Source organism: Sylvia atricapilla, chromosome 12 (genome assembly GCF_009819655.1).
Source record: "Sylvia atricapilla isolate bSylAtr1 chromosome 12, bSylAtr1.pri, whole genome shotgun sequence".
NCBI lineage: Eukaryota > Metazoa > Chordata > Aves > Passeriformes > Sylviidae > Sylvia > Sylvia atricapilla.
Genome location: NC_089151.1, coordinates 5,431,039 through 5,450,368, shown reverse-complemented (window position 1 = coordinate 5,450,368; position 19,330 = coordinate 5,431,039).

Below are 19,330 nucleotides of genomic sequence, written 5' to 3'. Positions count from 1 at the left end.
AACCAGTGGTGCAGAAGTGAGGTTTCTTATGCTGGTTAGGTTCACTGAATAGATGAAGCCCTCTGCTCTTCACTAACATAAACAGCTGTCTTTTATGACAATTTTTTGTAATAGTGTAGATGTAATATTGTGCAGGTGAACAAGTAAATGAAAGATTCCTGATACAAACATTGCCTGTTATTTGATTTAATGCTCAAAGTTCATTTGTTCATTGAAACACTCTGCTCAGGGTAACTTGTTTATTCAGAAAATCTCATAAACTGCTGCTATCTCTCACACTTGGAAAGGATCACAACACAGCATTTCTAATGAAGGATTTATTTGCCTTTCTCTAATTTGGGTGCCAAACGCAAAGAGAATTTGTCCTAAAGTAAGCATAACTCAGCTTTAATCTAAGGGTGTCACTAGTGTCAACTCATTTTCATGTAATTATTAGACCTTGGAGGATCATTTAACATTTACCATTTTCATTGAAAGTGCTGTATTTGTTGAAGCAATCATTTAGACACAAGGTCAGATAAACTTGACACTAATTCATTGCCGCTTTAAAGTGACTCAGTGTTTAATGCTGTGATTATATAGATATTCTTATGCTAATACAGTGCTTGGGAACACCTGTTTGTTTCCATAAAACATCAGTTTCAATCTCTGTGTAATAAACATTAGACACAAAGGATCTAGTGGGTCATTCTGTGCACTTCCCTACACTACACAATGCAGAATTATTTTTCAAGTGATGACACAGATTTTATGTGATTCAAATAATTAGAGAAGTTATTGAATAGTCTAATATCTCAGGTACTTCTTTTATTTCTTTTACTCCTTTGCCTCTAATTCTTTACCTGTTATTCCCTATTTTTGCATGTTAGTTCTCTTTTCATAATCAGACTCTTCAACTTAAGTAGTATTATTCCATTTTTGTATTCCTGTCCTGTCCATCTGGAAGACACAATACAAATGTATGCAAAGGGAAAATTGTCTTGCCAGCTTGTAATCTATTGTCTTTGTTACTAGGTCAAATAAATTTTTTATAAGTGAAACAAGCTTATTAATGCTAAACAGTTTTACACTTGTAGGATTACTGTGAAGCCTGGTTTTAGTTTTCACCCAGTAGCCTATTAATATAAAAAGCATGATGTGACAAATCATCGATAAACAATTATTCATTAAATCATCAAGAATTAATCTTGACTTATGTGGTCATATTTTAATAGCTGGGATCAATACACTGTGTACCACCAATTGTCAATATTTGGCCACTGATTGGAAGGGATTGTTCCAAGGGTGGTTTTTCCTTGCCAAGTGGAAACATACCACGTCTGCCCTTTGATTGCTCTTGGTATTTCCCTGGGAGTGTGTAATTTCTACCCCTGCAGGTGCCAAATGTTAACAGTGAAAGTGTGGGTTATATATTTGCAGCCAAGTTACAAATTCACCATGTTTCAAATGGTGAAGCACCTGAACTGGTTAAACACTGCAGAATGGAATTTCATAGGATTTAAGAGACTGAAGCAGTGATTAAGATCATTCAGAAGTTTCATTAAGGCATTCAGTGTTTAATTGCCACCGATCCATATAAATTATACTTTAAAATATATAGATACCTGAAATCAAGATAACTCCTTTCTGCTACAAAACAGGAAAAAAACAGCCCTGAATTCCCACTTAGAATCTGCTGCATATGAAGAATATTCAGCTCAACAGAATGGTTATTAGAAAATTATTTGTTTGCAGGCATTTCAATAAGTACAGCTCTTCATAAGTGTACAGCAATTTAGTATTCAGATGTTCTTCATCAGCTCCCCATGAAAGCAAGGAGCACAGCAAAAGGTATTGATCCTCAGAATGATCTAACCTGTCTTAGAATCAGATCAAAGAAACACGAAATTATGGTTACTCCAGTCAATATTTCTGTTAGAATAACAGTAGAATTGTATGTCTTTTACAGCTACTTTTATTCTTCAGAAATACAACTACCACAGAAAATACATTTTGAAAATAAGTATATGAAAATATAACCATATATTCACCACGTCTGGATTTTAACAATAGAGAGTTTAGAGTATTCAAGCTTGGAGACAAGCAAACAAGTCTAGATCTGAATAATGCTCTGGTTTCCACGGGTTCTCACAAAGGAAAACTAGACAAATATACATCTCAAGCAGTGAATTGTGCAAATCCATTTTGGCTCCAAACAGATGCAAAAAGTGGGGGTTTTACTATCGTTATTTTTACTTGGTGTGCTCTCATGGTTTCCTTGCCCTGGGTGGGATGTGGGTCATAGATGTTCAGTATTATCACTGCATGGTAACTGCAATTACTTTCTTTAAAACAACTTGTTCCTCATTCCTGTTAAATTCAAATCAATGTTAGAATTTTAGTTATGTCTCTAAAACAGACACCAAGGTGGAGGATGAACCATGGGTGAAGCTGTGCCCTGTGACCAGAACAAGGTGAATCAGGCAAAGTGGAAGTGACTGGTTTGGGCTGAGAACCCAAAGTCTGCACCAACATTTGGGATACCAATGGTATGCATGGAAGGCAAACAGAACAGAAAGAAAACTCTGGAGATCTCCTCAGCTCCCAAAGTCTTGATCCCAGAGCAGAAGTACTGCAGTAGGTGTGTGGTACCTCCCCACCCTGGAATTATCTCTCATGTTGCTACAAAACCAGTGTGTGTGACACAAGCCTGGCACTGTCCTTTAACATTACCCATCAGCTGAAACGAAGGTTAATTTTTTAGTTTAGTTTCTATTTTGGAGTATAAAACTAATGCATTTTAAAGTGATGTTATTTGCTCATTCATTTAAACAGATGCATTTCATTCTCGTTTTGCTTTTACCCTCCATTTATTTTTAGAGGTGACTTTTTGACTAGCAATGATTAAAGCACACTGGCCTGAATGTAAGTGGTGTAAAATGTGAAGCCTTTTTGCTAAAGGCAGATCGGTTGTTCAAAGGCTCAATTGTATTTTTACTTACTTACTAGAAGGTGGCAAATGAACCACCTGTGATTTATATTAAGTGGCTTTTGGATAAAAATGACAATACAGGAGTGCAGCTTCTTAACACTCCAAAGCAGATATGCCCCTACTAAATTCACTGGATACTTTCACAAAATGTTTCATTTAAAATAGATAACGTGAAATAGCTTCCAACTGAATTGTTTCCAAAACTTCCCCAGGCTTTTAGAATTAGTAGGCAAAATCTGGCATGCTTAGAATTTATTCATAGTAGAAGTCTATTCAATCTTTTCTGCTTTTTAATGCCTAAATGGAATTCTCCATTATGAATAAACTAGTCAGTGAATTGAAAGAAGTTCTCTGCACCTGCAGAAGTGGCTGCAGATGTCAAAAGTTTTTCATTGTATCAAGCGTTGGCTTCCAGGTGCTTCTCTTGTGACATTTTCTCATCTTGTTTGAATATCATTATAGCTCCTGAAAAGCAAATCTACTACTTACTAAAAGAGTTAAGTACAGTATAGTTGGGTGTTATACAGAGTTTTTTATCTGTAATCTTGGGTTTTATATGAAATGCTTACATTTTCTAAATGTTTGAGATATACATATATGTATATTTGTAGATATATAGATTGGTACAAATGCCATTGCTTTTGGTTTTGTTTTAGTTTTATAAGCAAATAAAAGTTTGAAAGGAATGGATGAATAAAGATTATCGATCAGGAAATAAGATAAAATATTTTAATTAAACATTTTTATATCTTTTTTCAGCTAAGGCATATTTCCTGTTGTCAGAACATGTGTGATTAGTTCTACTATCTTTACAGACAGTGATGTGGTTCTACTTGTTGAGCCAATATTACCTGTTGATATCTAATATAAAACACAGCACTAAGTAATTTTACATAAAGTGTAACTGTCACGACAGAAATGTTTCTAATTTAGAGCTCCCAGCTGTGGTAATATCAGTTTGTGTTAGAGAAAATCCTAATGCCCATATCCAAATACTGTTTGTCTATCTTGATATTCAGAAGAGTGGCAGAAAAGCAAAATGCTTAGAATTCTCTTTAATGGATACTCAAGCCATCCTTGTATTAAATAATTCCTTTTACAATTACATTTGTTTGAGGAAAAATGAGACTTCCTGGGAAGTTGTAGATCGTGTGTATACATACATCTCTAAATGTGTCCTTACGAACCACAGCAACCACAATTACACAAACCAAAGAACATACATGATATTCATGTCAGTAATGATGGACTGCATACTGAGCTTTGCATCTGAGGATGGGCAGAAACAGTGCCAAAGTGCAGAGCTGGATCTGACCCTGTGTTTGAAAAGAAATATCCAGTCATACTCGTTCTACGAATCATCTCAGGTTATGTAGATTACATATAAATTTTATCAATTACTTCAACTTTAAAACTTCAGGTCGCCTTCAGTTCTTTGCGAGAAGGGTTTTTTTACCACATATAGGAAGGAAGAACACCAAATATGTGAGGTGGCTGTGAGGATGAAAGGAAAAATGAATCTGTTGAATACTGCTCAGGGAGCTTTGCTGTACATCATATGAATTGTGGCTGGGGTTATGAAACTGATAAATCACTGGAAGTCTCGGTGGAGATGGAGTCAGCAATTTCCTATTAGGACCATGTTATGTATCACTCAAAACTTACACAAAGGGGAGTACCAAAGCCTGGCGGTATTTTTTTTTTTTTTTTTTAAATCTGAGTGTTTGCTCTGGCTTAGCTGAGCAGTTTGGGAAAGTTGTATTTCACTGGAGAGTCTGGGAGAGTTGCTCCTGGGAACTGCAAGTTCCTGAGCATTGAGATCTCAAAGGCTGGTGGACAAATCCCAGGCCCAGTGTGGGCAGTGGGGACCATAGAAAATTCAGCATCAATGCAGAGTGAGAGGAACCCAAGGCCACAGAGGCCCAGTAAGATGGAAATTCAGCCCACTAATCCAGCTGGGATGGACTATTCAGGATTTCAAGGATATGTAAATCAACAGGACACTATGAGTGGCACTCACTGCATTCACAGCCCTGCCAGAAGAATTTCCTTACCACTGGAGGGATTTTTAATTGTGCACTGGAAAATAACCATTTTGAGTTGTTTGCAATGAAGCAATATATTGGCATGAGGAAACATTTTAAAAAAATAAGATTTATTTGTTATCTTCTCTGCTTCTACTGTGATAATTTTAAAAAATTCAACCTGCATTGTGATGCATTCATTTATTCTACTAATATCCTGGCACATGAAATGCCTACCAATTCAAAGCTCAGATATTTCATTTCAGCACATACCCAAAACTGCTGCTGAATTCCAACTATTATTAATGTGTATTTGGACCTAATGGTTTTGTTTCTGTGGTTTTTTCTAGCAGCATTCAATTCAGTGGAGGTTTCACTGTCTAAGTTCAGAAAACTGGCAGAATTACAGTTCCTGTTACACTTTTCTGTTGTCAAAAATAATATTGCTGTTGCAATTTCCAGAATCACTGAAAAATGTCCTTCAGCCCCAAGAACACAGTAGTGCCTTGCAAAGAGAAAAGCTTGGTATCTGGCAATGTCCTTTCATTTTTCGTCTTTCTGATACATGTGTTTGTTCCCTTTACAGGCTTTAATCCAATATTTATTAAGCAGCTGATGATTGCTGTAGCTTGATAAAGCCCTCAAAAAGACTCTTTAGCCAGATCATTAAAATTAAACACGTGTTAAATCATCTTACCGAGAAGTGGTCTTTATGTGGAAAAAATGGCCTTGAGCAGACGCGTGTAGTTCTCCAAGGGTCAAACGCTGCTCGCAAATCAGTTTCTTTTCCTGTTCCTATGAGAGGTGTAGATGCAGATAAGAGGGCAAAGTTTGGCCCCTTTATAATGATGTGTGTAGCAACAAAGGCTCTGCAAACAGAGGCTCAGCTGTGCTGCTGCCAGCTCGGCGTGCAGGGCCGGCTCTAATCGGGTTTCCTTGAAAGCACGGCACCATTACACGATTTTGGCAACATCTTCACTGGGGAGCAGAAATTGAAATACTCCATTTCATTCCCTGGTAATTTGTTCCTATTCTCTGTTAGCAAGAGAGAGCTGAACACGTGTAAACTTCTCATTTAGGTCTTACAGTGGAAAAATGGAAGTAACAATAGTCAAGTCTCTAATAGTCCCAGTGGAAACCCTTACTCAGCACATTGATCTGAACAAAGGTGACCCCCTGGAAAGGAATGGAATTGTCCAGGCAAAATACCAGGAAATAAATTTGTCAGCTATTTGAACCCCATTAAAGTGTTACATCAAGTCACTTAAGCTGTCATTTATGTGAACAAGCAGAGACTTTAATAGCTAAAAATTAACTGGGGGGGACATTGAGGAAAAAGTAGCACGGAAGAGATTATTTTCATAGATGAACATTTTATCAAGGGAATGTTGAGAATGTCAGGAATGGCTGCTATTCATTGCCTGGGTTGAGCTGGAATATGTCAGTAACGAAACCTGCCAAGGAATAAATAATGTCATTGTCACGCATTTGGGGTCCTCAAAATAAGCTAAAGCAAAAAGTTAATGAGAGCTTTAGAAATAAAGTATCTTGGATTTTCCTTAACATATTTTTCAAAATTCACGGTCCCTCGTGGGACAACAGCTGATTCAGTCAAGGCAGTTGTTCCTCCTCACTGTATTTTCCTCATGTGCCAGTTAAATACTTTTAAATATTTCAATTAATGCACATTCACTGCACTTGGCTTTCTATGAAGTTGCTTGGATTGTTAGATGTACAGTCATGATTTAATCCACTTTACACAATGCATACAGAAGTATCAAATGGTGTCTTTTCCAGATGTACTTCCAAGATTTATGTAGATCTGTGGTCTTAAGTTTGTACGTCCTTTGATTGAATGTAACAATGGAATACAATAAGAGCGATTCACAAACTGTGCAAGCAACAAAGCATTGGTCAGATAAAGAACAGCTAATTATTTGTCACTTGAACAGATGTGCAGGAATTTTTATTTCATCTCTGCATTTGTATTTTGTCATTTGTCTAGATTTGTATTCTTGTGGCAGAATCCTTAGAAGAGAATGTAATGGTGAGAGAGGCAGTATTAAAATATTAAGTCAAAATGGACTCAAGTGGACTGTAGTCATTAAGGATGTTCACAGTTCATCTAGGAAGAATTAAGATGTTAAATATGAAATTCCCCTACTGCCAATGAATTAATCATCCATCAGTCTGTGTACTTTGTCATATATTAATTGTACTTGCCAACACAATTTCACTGAGAAGTTCCTCAGGTTTACTGATGACACAAGGTTTTGTAGAGAGAGTGTTACATGTATGACAGGCATATATAGTTGTATTTCTGTATATAAAGTAGATTACTGTCAACTTCCTGAGAGATTTTTTTTGGATCTCAGTGGTTTCTCTGAAGAAAATACCTGATGGTAACCTTAATAATAATGAACTAAAAAAGGTGGATTGATAAAATATCAAAATCATCTGAAAGTGCAGTTAGGAATTAATCTTATTTTCAAGATATATTCAGTTAATTTAGGAAATAAACAGTGGAAGCAGCACTTTCAAAACTAGAAAGTTTCTCTAGGCAGAGGGATCAATCCCAGCTCCACTATCTCAACCCAGCAGGACTCAAGTTCTAGGGTAGATCCACAGAAGAAGCCACAGTTTTCCTGAATAGACTCATGTCATCCTTTTAATTATGTTTTAATTTTTAAGTTACAATCTAGAGACAGCAAGATAATTCCCCTATTGATTTTTTTTCAATCCTTTGGCAGCTAAATTAGAATAGCCAGGAGAATTCCAAGTTTGTGTTCTTTTTGCCTGGCACCTGAACAAATTAAATCTCTCAGTTTGTAGGAAAATTAGGTCATAACAACAAGGTTCACTGCAGGAATTCACAGTATCCATGGGAGAAAGGAAGACTGATGCTTGGAAAGCCCAGAATGTCCTAAGTTAATTAAGTATAACAGCAGAGATACATTGTGTATTTGTTCTGATAGTGGCACTGACTTGAAACTCTCTGAATATCAGGACATTCACCTTTGGGGAAACAGTGGGACTAGAAACAGACCCCTGTAAAGAAATGTAGGAACTAGCAGGGAAGTAAAGGCCACAGGGAGATGAGATGATTTCCTTGAGCTTTGCAGGCAACCTGAGAGAAAAAAAGGTTAATTCTCCTTCAGGATGCAACCGAGCAGAAAATCAGCCAGTCCAAACACAGGCAATTTTCGCCATCTCTGCAAATCATCCTTAAATAATAAAGAAAGCACTCATAATTTATTTCTGAAGAGTTTTCAACAGTTACATTGACCAGGATACACTATTTTTAAGAGCAACTCTGATTAAAGTAGAAATCCTCCAAAGGGAATGAATAACAAGAGGGGGTGTGTGGATTGTACTTGCCCATGTCCTGATGCAGACAGCTGAAGCTCTCAGCTCTGCAGCTTGTTTTGGGTGGTGCTGTGGTAAGGAATATTCTCCTTCTTTTCCAAAATTGTATGCCTGTCTTTGACCTGAGCACCCTTCTCGTTGCCCTGCAATCATCTGCACCATTGATTTCAGTGAAATTGCTTCTATCTAAAGCAATTAAAATAATGCAGGAAAGATACATCACCTTGAGTCTAAGCCAGCTGGTTTAGAAAGGAGTCCTGACATCCTTTTGCTGCCTTGTTTTAAAAGATACTGTGCAAAAAAACAATTGCACTGGACCACTTGGGGAAGATGGGCAGTCAGCATGAATTATGAGCTGGCAAAGGTTTACAAAGGATTGTTCAAAGGCCATGACTGCAAGCAGCAAAGTAGGTAAACAGAGGTCCAGGCTATCAAAGTTTACTGAGATATAAATCATAATTTTTTAAAAAAAAATTGCATTCAATGGAACTTTGCATTTTCAAAGCACTATAAGAATAAAGGGAAGAATTTTGTACTGAAGTATCTCAGCTATCACAGAAAGAGGAGCAAAGGTTCAGCTTTCTTTGGTATTTATATATATATATATAAACTCCACAACTCAATCAATGAAGATGACTGCAAAGGGCAAGGGATACCTCCATTAGCACCACTGAAACTGTGTAAAATGACTTTTCAAATACAGGAAGAAAACTCTAGGATCCAGTAAGTTATTCCTTCCCTCCCTTCCCCCTTGTCCCAAAGGAGGCATGTATTTGTTGGACAAACCTATCTGTTTGTCAAACTTGTTGCTAATTTTGCCCAAGGCTACCTCAGATTCTGGTCCCAAGAGCTGTGTCTGCTTCTTCCACGTTAAACCAGTTCCTAGCATGCAACTCTTCCTGCTGAACTAAGTACTTAAACATGTTCTCCTGCTAAAATCAGCTAGAAACCTCATGGCCACCCCCTAATGAGGATTTCTGAGCTATGAGTGGCTTGAAGTATCTCACTGTCTGGTTCAGGCTGGACCCCAGAGCAGTAAAGTCAAATAGAGATAATAAATGATAAGACATTTAAACTAGTAACAAAGCTGTACCATTTCTATAAGGAAATTTTACTTTCAGGTGAGAAAAAGCTGTGAGTTTTTTGCTAATGTGTCAATGAGTGATTTATAAGTGAGAGTGCCCATTTCTTTTTCTCCACAAAAAATCCCATGGCTGTAAATCCACAGCTCAATATTGGCCAACTTCAGCATTGCCAGCACATGTGTCAGGACTTGGAGAAGAAAATGAAAATGCTTTCTTCCCTAAGCAAGTGAAAGAATGGAGCTAGATGGAAAAGGGGAAATTGCTGCTGTTTAAATAAAGATTTTGTTGTTTCGTTTTAGTTTGTAAAGTGAGTTTATAGCTAAACAACAATCCAGATTTTAAAAAAGGGACCGATTAATTCACAATCTTTACAATTCCAGATTTCTGTCAATTGTAGATAATTCTAAGGGGACTTTCCAGAATCATTCCCAATATCCTTGCCATAGTCCATCTCACATGACAAACCTATCCTTGGCCTTAGGGGCCAGCAGTCTGCAGACCCAGTTTTCTTCCTTCTACTAAATTAAATTATTCTGCATTCATACATGATTTACTTTTCCCTATGTGTTCCACTTTGGAAGAATTTCAGAAATAAAAGAAAGTCTCATGTTTCAGCAAACCACAAAACAGGAGAAGTTACAGTCAGGAAAATTTAGTACCTACACAATATGAGTGCATGTTTTTCAAGCAGTTTTAGTCCTTTCCTTGAGCAAAACAGAGCAAATACAGAAAATTTCTACTTATTTACCTGACTGCAATCCATTAGTAAGAGCTCTGTAACTCTCCCTTGCCTACCTGCAGTATAAGTTTCCCTAATTTGCTGCAGAGGTGCCCATGCTGATGCACTAATACAAGAAATTCCTGCTTAGCTGTAGGTTCATTTCACAGATAGGATATGAAAAAGGTTGTAGGTTTTAAAAAGAGCAGCTGTGAAGCCACTGGACTGCTGAAAATACTAAGCACTACTGATATACCAATTACTTGGGAAATTTCATACATTGCATCCTCAGTGAAGTCAGCTCTAGGTAGCTAATGGATAGATTTCTCTTTGCAAAATGGGGATGTTTTACCAGGTTACTGTGTACCTCACACCCACAGCACATTTCACCTTCTGCTTTGGGTTAGAACAATCAGAAAGCACATTTTAAAAACATCAGATCTTGTTTTCAGCAACTTCTAGTCAAGCTTTTCACCCATTTTCCCTCCCCTGCTGATGTTCTGTAAGATAAGGCATGAAATTTTTCCTATTGTCACAGTTTTATTACTCAGAAATTTATTTTTAAATGTTCCACTGATCACCATTTCCTGCTGAAGGAGGTAATGTTTACTTGCACCATTTGCATTCAAAACAAGCAGAGCTACAAGGGGAGAGGAATTTATTCACACACATCATTACTTCCGCCAGATTCCATGTTAGAAATTGCTGTGATTTGTGGTACTTACATTGAAAGTATCAAACCACCCCCAAAATTCATGCGACCTTTGTGTGTGTGAAAATAGTTCCCAGGAATTTCCAGAGAAAGGCAGAGGAAAAAGGAGATCCATATTTAGAAAGAGCTCCATTTTACAGTGTCTGTTTTGACTTCTGTAGATCAACCCAAAGGACAATATTTACTCAGTGCCTGTCAATCTGATAAGCACGGGGAATAATGGACATACAAATATTAAATGTGCACACTACAAAAAATACCCTCACATGAAAATTTTGCAACAGCTTAAATTAACATTAGCATATTCAAATCAGGGTTTTGTGAGTAAGCTTGAAATCTTCAGCTTCTGTTTCACAAACAAGAAAAGTGGATGTTTTCTTATAGCAGAAGAAGACATTTCAAATAATGTCAAGAAATTAAAAGGCATATTTCCTAAACAAACATACCAGCTCAGACAAATGATGATCTTTCCTTCACCCAGCATCCTTTAATACTTATAAGTATTAATGTTTCTCCAGGAGATAAAGGAGATCTAGAAGGTGCTTCATAATTTCAGCTCTACTCAGACACCCTTATTGACAGGCGTTTCTAATATAGATAAGGAAGATGGAGCGGATATTAAAGTGGAACATCTCCCCATCTCTTCTTTGTTATTCCAGCAGAGATTTACCTCGAGCACTTTCTCTGTGCTGGGGAGCTGGTGTCAGTTATTGCAGGTGCCACCGTGGTCTGCCCAGGAGGAAGAGGCATCAGTGTGTTAACCCTCCCCAGCAGTGAGACATCTTATATACTGCTCATTAGAATAAGAGAATGTGGGGGTAGAGTGTCAGTGGAAGCCAGAACATGAGAAAATAAGAAAAAACCCCAAAAGCACCAATCCTGAATTATTGCTCAATAAGGAAATGAAGGAAAATTAAAACCGTCTCGCATTAGGCATTTTCATTCATATACAGACTGATATTTGCTGACAGATATACAGTGCTTCTAAACAATACATTGCAGGCAAAGGAGGGATTTCTTCCTTAGTTTTCAGCAGTTTTCTGCTGCAGCATCACACCGTTTTTCTGATGGTAACAAAAGACCCAGTGTAACACACATAAACCCGTGAGCAAAAGCTTGCATTTCCTTTGAATTTTCCGTGTATTTAGCTCAAGAATCCCCAGCGCCAGGGAAGCCAGGCTGGTTTGCTCTCTGCTTTGGCCATTAGATGGCAGGCAGCTGAACGGCCTTCGCTGTGCTCCCTGTCCTTCAGATCAGGAAATCAGCAGGAAAATCCTGCTGCTCTCTAAATGAGCTCGCTTGCCATCCACTATGATACACACGGCATCCCAAAAGCCTCCAAAGTTCCTTTCCTTCTTTTGACTCCCAAACAGCACATTGCAATAAACCCACAAATTTGCCATTCTTTCCTCTGATAGTCAGTTGCACTCAACTTTAAGCAGAAAGCATCATCACACCCTCCATTTGTGCACTCAGGATTAATCTCTGCAATGAAGTAATGGGTCTCATCTGAACTATGACTGATTTCCCCATGGCAAGATTTCTTAACAGTCCAGAAAATGCCTGACGTTGCTCTCCTGGTAAAGAGCTGTTTAAGCAAGGGAGTACAGCTGCATGCTCAGAGCCTCCTCTTTGGGTCAGCACTGTGATACTTGCAAGGGCATTTATCTACCTGTGCCAAACAGACCTTGTTTTTCATAAGCCAGTGATATCATCTACGCACAACTGCTGACATCAGGAGCACATTTGTAATGCACAGAAACAGATCTGTGCACGGAAACATGTCTTACAAATGCAATTCATTCCTGTTCTTCAGCCATCCCCATATGAAAATCCATTCTGTGGTGTAATTGCATTGTTAATCTTCCAAGAATGCCAAACCATTAATGGAAAAATGCTCCCCTCTGCCACATTAAAATCAGGAAATTCCCAACTAGTGTAATTTGAATGAAGTGTGACTGGTGGTGTGACTTTCTCCGTGGTGACAGAGCTGTGAACATGTGCATCAACAGCACAAGAGACCTTCGCCAATATGAGCTGTGGAAATAGAGTTTCATATAGATTTTGATTACTTATAACTTCTGTCCCATGTAAATGGCCCAATAAAAAAAAAAAAAAAGCCCCAGAAAAAAAACGTGTCTTGCAGAGACTGTAGATACCAATAGCATCTACATGGAAGTCCTGCATCCACAGAAGCTGCTGTAAAACAAGCAAGGTCAGGTTTCTGCAGCCCAGCTTCATGATGTATTAAATAATGTCAGTATGAGGCACAGACAAGCATAAGTCAATGGGAATCTTTATCTGTGGGATGTTTTAGAGTAGGGATAATGCAAACACACATGCACCCGCACACACTGCATGGATTATATTCCTTTATGACAGCACTGAAAGCAACGCCAGCTTTTGAAAATGTGGACAGTGTAAAGTATCTACAGGAACAAATTTACAACAGAGGTAGGAGGCATTATAAAAGTCATAGTGATTTACAGATCTACAAAAGTTATTATCAACAGACATCAACATAATCTGTTAGTCATTCATGAGCTGTATCCTATCCAACAATAAATTTGCAAAAGATTTTCTTAAAAAGTCCAGGACGTTTGCGGTCATCCTAAATGCAGAGAAAGAAATGAATGTTTATGCTGTTACCTGAAGCATGGAGGGGCATGCTTCAAGTAACACAAAAGGCATAAAAACTCACTCCAATATTGTATGAGGAAAAGCCCAACATAATACTTTGCAAAAGACTCTTTCTCCAGTTATGCTTTTGCATTCTGACTTCTCAGAATCCTATTATTTAAAAGGTTGTGGGTTGGTTCACTGCGCCCAGGTAAAGCTCTGCAAAGGCAGCCCTTCCCCTTAAGGCCCTGGAATGGGCAACAAATTGGAGAGGGCCTGAGTGTGTTGAGAAGTGAGAGGTGGATAGATCCTTTCTAGAACTGGGAAAACTCCTTTGACATTCCTGTACCCACAGCACCAGCTGCCTGTCAGTGGGTTTGCAAGGGTCGTTTGTTCACCCACGTACCTTGCTTGGTTAGCGCACCAGCTCATCCTTGAGCACAGCTCTGGGAACAGATACTGACCCTGATTCAACACCACAAGGGTCTGGGTTTGAAGTTAACCCTCCCTCATCCCTCCCTCATCTCTTCCTCAGCATGGAACTACACATCAGGTGCACCTTGCCCTCTTGCACAACCACTCAGCCAGTGAGCTGGGGATTCTGTTGTCTGTCGCTGCAGAAACAATTACTTCTGCATATTAAACTCAAGGGCTGTGCACTACATTATCTTGATCAGAAATTAATACTTTGGCAAGCTGGGATTTGAACACGTGCCCAAGAAGCAGAGACTGCAGCTGCTAGTGCCTGGTCCTGTCTACAGGATATTTTGGGGCCTGTCTGCAGTTCAAAGCTCCTTGCACCACGCTCTCCAAACAGAGCACAAGGCACGCCATGGCCAACCTTGGCACACACCCCTGTCAGCCTCTGGGTGCAGACTTCCATGTGCTGCCATTGTGGAACTAAATGTGCAGTTTGCTTATAAATTCTCCCAGTGGGTAATGAATAACACTACTATATTTCATTAATGTTAGGAGATTAGGAGGGGGTTTTTTGTGGCCTGTATTGCACATGCTCTGGAAATAAATTAACAAATACTACATCAGACTATGTGTGTTTGCTGCACAATAGATATCATCTACTTATGCAATCCTTCAATATACAGAGGGATAAATATGAATCCCACATGTGGGAAATTGTTAATATTACAGCACACAAGAAATCTTTGTGAATATTCTCGTAATATATTATTCATTACATAAAGTGCTTCAAGACTGAGAGTTCCCATGACTACGGTATAAAACCAGTTTACTCAAACTATGAGTTCAAAAACAAGTCCCAACATAAGTTACTGCAGAAAATCACAACAATGCAGGTTATTGTTCAGTGCAGAATGACTAAACATGAGCAGTAGATATTGTAGATGTGATCATCTACAAAAATCACACTGTGCTTGGGCCTTTTCCCGTTGTCACTTCCTTATTTCCCAGATTTCTAGACCTAATTCTTGCACCACATCACCAGACCCTCACTCCTACTCTTGGTCCCCTGAAATGTACTCCAAGATTCTTTTAGTGCCTCGTTATTTAGCAGCACTAGAAATTTTTAACTTAGTTAAATACACACTGCATATGTTGCCAAATTGCCTTCACTGATGCCAGATCAGAAGATGTTCTACTTGTTCTACCGTTCAGAAGACACCTTACTGTTCAAAAGTCCAAATTTTTGAAACTGTTTTACGGTTTTTTCTCTGAGGTTATGAAAACTTGACCAAATTTTGAACTTGAAATTTCATGTGCAAAACCATTCCTGGTTTAATTGTGCCCCTTCAGTTTAGTCCAGTTGGATGTGTTAAAATTCTTCTACATCATCATTACACGTGTGTGTGGGTTACCACTCCTGTTACAAAACTTTGTATGCACTGCCCTTTTCAATGACCTCAGCAGGATATTTTCATGTATTTTAATCTTCACAAAGTCATACTCTGCCTAGGAGAACACACACTGCCCTGTTGCTGCAAGTAATTGCTCTAAACTCTGTTTGTATGAGGTTTTACACATTCAATGAAAAAACGCAAAGACCTCATGATGCATAAATTCAGTTAAAATCTTTTAAAAGCCATTATTCTTAGTTCTAGACTACAGATTACTGATTTAATAATGCTTTGATGATGGAGTGGAGGAGTTCTTATAACTCCACAGAGAAAAATACACACTCCAGTACTGACCATATTTCCACTCCTTTATCTGAACTATTAAATCTGCAATCACTGTTCTAAAGTAAATGTTCACAACTTCTCTTTCTACACCATCCAGTCTGGATATATTTCCCTTCCTGTGTTTATGGTTTCCTCAACTATTTGCTGAGTTGTCCATTTCTACCTTTTTAGTTTGATTTGATCACTCTCATTATTACATTTTTTTTTTTCTTGATACAGTAGTTTGGTGCATCTAGTTCACATATTCCTTTCTGGCTTTTTTAGAGCATCTGACTTGGGGTATTTCCAGGTTTAGCTGCATAGCAGAGTATGAGAAATGAGAAAATGAAAATAAAAAAATCTCCACACAGGAATACACTCTAAGTATAGAACAGGTAACTGTCAGTGCATCCACTAAACCCCTTTCAACTAATTCTTCTATCACAGACTTCCAAAATAAAGCCATTTATATCCATTAAGGATATAACTCTAGCACACAGCACATTCCAGCAGGAAAAGTTGACCAGGGTTAGCTTTGATCAGGGTTATCTTCTGGAACGTTGTCCAGCCTTCTGAATCTGCAGAAGCTCCCCTGAAAGTGGAGCCATCCATGTGGTTACAGAGGTTGCATAGAGGAGGTCACTAAGCAAAGCCAGGTGTGAGGAGGGTGGTTCACCACACCTCCAAAAAACTGTGCACAGACACTGTGCTTCAAAATGTCACTGCTGTGACCCCTCCTCACCCACAGATGTCCAAGCCACCACAGGCAAGTTGGTGGCTTGCTGACATCTACTCATTAAACTCAGATAATATTTGGTCTCTGACTTCATTAGGAGTTACCTCAAGCCTTAATGGCTTGAAAACAAGGCTTTTAAGCATCTGCTTTTTCCTTAAATTAGAATGTAAAAAGCATCTGAGACATCCAAGAAATTTTATTTTGAACTGCTTTTAAAAATGAAAAGGAAGTTAGAGGAATATTAATTAGCATTAGAGATGAGGAGTAGCACAGCAATAGGAGCTTGGTATGGTTTGAAACTGCTTTGTAAGCCCACTAGAAATGAGGTTTCTAACACAAATAGCAGAGAGCTTAAACTTACTGCTCCTTTGCAGCAAACAAAGAAGGACATAAACAATATATTTTGCTTGGTTAATTGATATTATTTTGATAATTGTTTCCATGACCACCAGCTGTACACTTCTGCCTAACTTCTGTTTCTGCCAGCCTTTTAGGCACTAAAATCATCTCACTTCTGAGCAGGTAGAACCCACCCAAAATTCTCTTTACAAATTTCTACAGCTTCAAAAAAGACTATGCAGGTTTGTTGTCGCACCAATCCTTATGCCTTTGGATCATCTCAATGACTAATAGCACCCATTATGACTTTTAAACTTGACAGATGTCAGCTTAGCATCATATTTAGAGGATAATCATGTGTAACTTATGCTGTAACTAAGTAAATTGCAGTAAACAAGCAGCAAAAGTCACTATCAGTAAACAGAGCAGATGACAATTCTGAAACAAGGTCTGCAGTTTCCACACTAACTGCTTTTCATTTTAATCTTTCATAAGTAGCACAGAAGAGACCTTTGTTAGTGTGTCTCATACTTACTGTTATGGCTCATAAATTATAGTTCTGAGAAAAATATATAATTTTGAATAGAATTGGCTGAATAATTCATTGCAGACACACTCGTCTGCGAGTGTCATTGCCAAGTAGATCATGGTCATCTTAGCAGTATTCATTATTCAAAATTACTTCCCAAATACCTCCTACAGATAGTTCTTGATCTGTAGTTCCTTGGAAGCTGTTAGTTTCAAATATTTAAAATTTATAAGCTGGGCATTAACAGCTTGATATCTGGTCAGGAAAACACATCTAATTCTTTGCTTGTGTATGCAATTACCACGCTTGCAAAATCACTTAGACACTGTCATGTGAGCATGGATCTGAACAAATCAGAGTCAGTGCCATGAGCCTTCAGCTCTGACCAGGAAATGTGTCCATCAGGCACAAGCCACGTGGTTCCCTCTTGTGTCAGGATTCTTGTGGTCCATAGATGTCCAAAAAGAGCATCTTCCTGCCTGGAAGAGTGTCACAGGGAAGAGACAGATGGCCAGGATAATACGGAAGCAGCATCACGATCCTCTGCATCCAGGGACAATTGGTTTGGGAAACTCATTTTCCGAGATCAGAAAAGAAGGTGAGCGGAAATGATGGAATCCTGTCTCCTCAAGCATGAGGCAGAAAATGAAGTGACTGAAATAGAGAAAACTGTCAGCTGAAATGCCACTACAAAATCCCTGGGAAAGATATTTAGCCAGCTTGGCAAAAAACAGGTGTGTTCCAGATGTGGATCTTTCAAAAACTCTTTGCTTATGCAGACAACATCCAAATATTGCAAGAGTTTTAAGCATTTGATGAGCCAGAATCTCATCACAGATGCTCCTCTATAAACCCATCTTCCACCACTGCTCTGAATTTACTACAGCACGAGGGAGATGAGAATGCTTCTGAATAGAGAGAAAAATTCTGCTCCTTGAGGATCTGTAGGAAAGCAGAACTCCTAAGAGCTGTTTCTCACTTGCATTTGAATGCAAACCATACATTCAGTACAAGGTCTGTTGCCACTGCAGCCTTAGGAAGAAAGGCCCCTGTTACTGCAATTCCCTGAAAGCCAAAGTCTCAGAGGTCTAATTTGAGCCATAAGTGCAGCACTGAACAGGTAACACGTAGGAACAATTCCCTAATGTCCACTATTCCTCTTGCCCAGATAGAAGACAGAAGAGAAAATGGTAACAGGCAACAAATTATCTTGACACAGCTCTGAATGTAGACTACTGTATTACATATAAGCCATGGACTTCAGTGAGATTCATGTATCAGCCAAATAAATAACTGCTGTCACTGATGTCTTCTACTAGATGGAGCAGCAACCTTCTTGACATGAGCCACAAACAATTCTGGTGTTTTTAGGGTTGAAAGAAGCATCCAGAGTACATCAAGTCAGGAATTGACATCTTTTGGAAGAAAATACCCAGACCACCATTTCACATCTATTAACAAGACTGTAAATTAAATTTAGGATGAGCCCCACTAAGAAAAATACTGTAAATATAGATATTTTCTGGATGTTTTATTAGGTACAGAATACTAAATGGGCTGTCATCCATGTAACTGCTCGGGCACCATTTGCCAGATGTTGTTTGTGTGTCCACAGCAAAGTAGTCATATTAAAATGAATGAAAGTGTTTATTTTTGGTGGCTGCTCAGCTATAGCTCACTTCCACTGAGCATCCTGGCCTGGTGCAGGCTTAGAGCAAGACACAGTTCAGAGACATGAACTGCAGATTTCACTTCTTCATTGACCTACTGTACAACTCAATTACTGGCTTAATATTGCTAAGACATTCATTAAAGCTTGAAGCAGGCAGAATTTCATCAGTTTGATTCTTCTGCTTAAGAGAGTCCAGTTGAAATATTTACAGTTGGTGGGTTGTGACCACCTACTTTTGGAGGAAAACCACAGTGCAGTAAACAGTGTGTTATCCTGATAAGAATTTGCACTGGGTCAAAATAGAGATATTCTGCTAGAGTCAGTCAGTGGTCATGTTTTATCATAGTCTTAGGGAGGGGCTATTTCTGTTACCACCTGCTTCATTTTATGTATTACATTTTGACAATTCCTGACTTTGTAGCAT